At 45.9% G+C, this 3,972-nt stretch overlaps 1 pseudogene; it reads right to left on the reverse strand.

Annotated features, from left to right (window-relative positions):
• Window positions 1-2,589: 2,589 nt before the first annotated feature.
• On the reverse strand, window positions 2,590-3,947 carry LOC119350817 (annotated as a pseudogene).
• Between the last annotated feature and the right edge of the window lie 25 nt (window positions 3,948-3,972).

Genomic DNA, 3,972 nt, shown 5'->3' on the forward strand with positions numbered 1-3,972 from the left:
GAGAGAATCGAGTATCGCCTGCTGCTTCGCTTGCAGGTCCTCGCCCCACATCCTCCTCTTGCTCCTGCTCCGTGTCCTACTCGTCCTCCTCCTCCTTGTCCTCTTCATCCTCCTATGGATCCACCACACCGGAGGTAGCCCCGCGGCGATCCGGGCTTCACGTCTTGCCCGTATCTGCTCAAGGATCTATAGCCGGCGCTTCGGCGTTAGATATGGGTAGCTCCTTACCCATCGACGTGGTGGCATGGATACTAGTGGTGGTGGACGGTGAGTTAAAAGTGGCGACGGAGGTGGACGGGAGGGGTAATTGTGGACGGGTAGGGTTTTCTTGTCGGCGGTCCGCTTAAATTGCCGTGCTAGGGCACTACGCGGCCCACCAGAGCGGCACAATCGGTCCAATGGAGGAGATGAGCTTCGGACCCCCGGTTTTCAGAGTGTTTTGCTGCGGGACCCCATCATCAGTCAGACATGGCGAACGCGCCCTGGTCTCCCCATATTCGCCCCACATTTGAGCTAGATATGAGTTGTGCTGGTAAGCTCGGGGGTTTGAGACCCGTTTGAGGCGCCCGTCTGGGTCAGTTTTTTTTGACTGGTCACTCACCGGGCCGTCCACCTGGGCAATAGAAGGGGGTATGGGGTGCCCGACTGTAGATGCTATGAAAGAATCAAAGGAAAATATTTCCAAAAAGAAAACAAATGAGAAGGTGAGGCAGCAGCCATATACATCCGACTACCAGAGCATGCTGTTCGAACTTTGAGTCTTCTGACAAGTGGCAGGGCTCTTCTCATTGGTCTGGTTTTGACAAGTCGTTGGATATGTCGGAGTACTTAGAGCATCTCTAGTGGAACGTGTAAATTTGGACGTGTATATCTCCATATACACGTCCATATACACCTTGCTAAATTATACATCTCCCAGTTTTTCAGTGGAACGTGTAAATTAGGACGTGTATATTCCAACGGCTATATTTTCAAACGGCTATATTTCCAACGGCTATATTTCCAACGGCCATATTTCCGATCTATATAAACCACCCCTACCACCTCTCTTCCAGCACACTTCTACCTGTGACTTCTCTTCTCACCTAGATTTCTCTATCGTTTGTCACGCAACACAATGAACACATCCACTTGGGACATGAGTTCTTCGTCATCTTCATCTGGCGACGATGAACTCATACTTGCAGCATTCGCCGAGCGGGAGGAGGAAGAGAGGAAGAACGGTCGACGCCATGGCGGTTCCAAGCATGGACGTCAGTCAATCGATCGAGGAAGAGATGCCGGATTTCTTCTTCTGTGGGACGACTACTTCAAAGAAGTTCCTCGCTTTCCCGAACATTTGTTTCGACGAAGGTTCGTAATTAGTACACTTCTTGCTTTGGTCCTTTTTTCATTTCCCTGTCTCATTTAATTTTTATGCACAGATTTAGGATGTCGCGTACTTTGTTCAACCGCATAGCTGATGGTATACTTGAGCATGACTATGATGATTATTTTACGCAAAAAAGAAGTGCTTCTGGAGCTCTTGGGTTACATCCTTTGCAAAAGATGACCGCGGCGATGCGGATACTAACATATGGAATAGCAGCCGATTATGTTGATGAGTACATCCGGTCCGCTGAGTCTACTAATTTAGAGTCTTGCAAGAAATTTGTGATCAAAATTTGTGAAGTTTTTGGGGAAAAGTACCTGAGATCTCCAAATGAAGAAGACATTGCTAGGTTACTTGCAATAGGGGAGGAAAGAGGATTTCCCGGTATGTTAGGGAGCATAGATTGCATGCACTGGTGGTGGAAAAATTGCCCCAAAAAATGGCATGGCATGTTTAAAGGCCATGTGAGCGAGCCCACTATGATCTTGGAAGCAGTTGCTTCACAAGATCTTTGGATTTGGCATGCTTATTTTGGTTTACCAGGGTCTCTGAATGATATAAATGTTCTTCAACGTTCTCCTGTTTTTACAAAGCTAGCCGAAGGCCAAACTCCTCCAGTGAATTATAGCATCAATGGCCATCAGTACACAATGGGGTATTACCTTGCAGATGGTATCTATCCACGGTGGGCAACATTTGTGAAGAGCATACCAGCTCCAACTAGCAGAAAGCATAAAACTTTTGCCAAGAAGCAAGAGGGGGCTAGGAAAGATGTGGAACGAGCCTTTGGAGTTCTGCAATCCCGTTTTGCCATTGTTCGTGGACCGGCTAAAGGATGGAAACGTAAAGAAATCACTGATGTCATGAAAGCTTGTGTCATAATGCACAATATGATAGTTGAAGAGGAGCGGCAAACTGGTCGGCAAAGCTGCACTTTTGAGGCAATGGGAGAAAGAGTCACAGTCTCTCGTACTCATGCGGAAGAACTGAGCTCTTTTATTCAGATGACTAATCGGATTAGAAATTTCAATGAACATGATCAGCTTAAACTTGATCTAATTGACCATGTCTGGCAAAAGTTTGGAAACGAGTGATGTAATCCATGTCTTTGTAATGCAGCTATCAATAAAAATATTTATGCAATGAGTGATGTAATCCATGTCCCCAACTAGCAGAAAGCAATAAATAGTTCTTACAACTACAACATATAGCTCACATTACCCTAGGCCGCGAGCAAGGATCTCCTTCTGCTTAGCTTGGTAGAACTGCTTTTGAACATCAGTCATACCACTTGTGTCGATGAGCATGACCCTCTCATCTAATTCAAACTGTCTCCGTGCATCCTCCCTCTCGTTTCGTGCATCCTCATTCTTTTTTGAGTGCAATCTCCTCTTTTCGCAATTCCAATTGCTGTGCGTAGCGAGCATTTCTTGCCGCCTCTTTGATCTCATCCTTCTCTAGCTTTGCTGCCCAAACAGTTTCTAATGACAGCTTGCAAGCACTGTCATCAGCTTTACCTCTCTTGTCCCTCTTCACACCATCAGGTCTTTTCTCATGTTCAAGAGCATCAGTGTGTATCGAGGTAGCATCAGTACGTACCGAGGATGCATCAGCCGGATCATTGGTGGCTGTGCCTGGACTTGCATCAATGGTCTTCTTTTGTTTCTTAAGAGAAGTTTCAACTTCTCTTGTCTGCCACTTTGGATACTTCGAAAACTCTACATAGCAATGCATCAGTGTGAAAGGCTTCTTTTTTTTAAGATCCATTTCCTTGAACAAAATGTGTGCATCGTTTGTCTGCACATATAAATATGTTGTTAAAATAAGCACAACACATATAGAATATTGCACATCACATATAGAATTACAAGAAAGGCGCATACCTTTTCTTGTATAGTCCTTCCACTTTCTTCCCTATTTAAAATCTGCTGAAGGCAACCACAAAATTTAGAGGTCTCTCTATTAATCGTTGTGTAACGGCAATTGATTGCATTAGCATTACGCTCCGGCCATGATGATTCCTTGTGTGTGTTGTAGTACTCTGAAATTCTATCCCAATAAGCATCCCGGTTTTGATCTGTCCCAACAATATCCAAACTTGTATTTGCCCATGCTGCTATGAGAACCTTGTCCTCATCACTAGACCAATTTTTGCCTTTGTTGGATTTTCCTTTCTCTGTTATTGCAGAACGATGCTGAGTTGATGGAGTTGCCTGCTCGCCAATTGGACTTTCTAGTTGTGTTTGCGTGTAACCAAAACCAAGGGTGTCCAAGAAGCTTTGGTCAGTATCCATCTGCAAGCAACCAATGCACAGCTATTTTAGACCACAATCTGGCATCAAATTGACAAGCAAAAATTATTTTCTTCTCCTTCCAAATGGCTATGCATCTCCCCTGCATCTCCTCCATCTCCCCTGCATCTCCCCTGCATCTCCATCTCCCCTGCATCTCCTCCACGGCGCCGCACGCCGTGCATCTGCATCTCCTCCATCTCCCGTGCATCTCCCCTGCATCTCCATCTCCCCTCCATCTCCCGTGCATCTCCCCTGCATCCCCATCTCCCCTCCATCTCCATCTCCCCTCCATCTCCATCTCCATCT

The sequence above is a fragment of the Triticum dicoccoides genome, chromosome 1B, assembly GCF_002162155.2.
Source record: "Triticum dicoccoides isolate Atlit2015 ecotype Zavitan chromosome 1B, WEW_v2.0, whole genome shotgun sequence".
NCBI classification, from domain to species: domain Eukaryota; kingdom Viridiplantae; phylum Streptophyta; class Magnoliopsida; order Poales; family Poaceae; genus Triticum; species Triticum dicoccoides.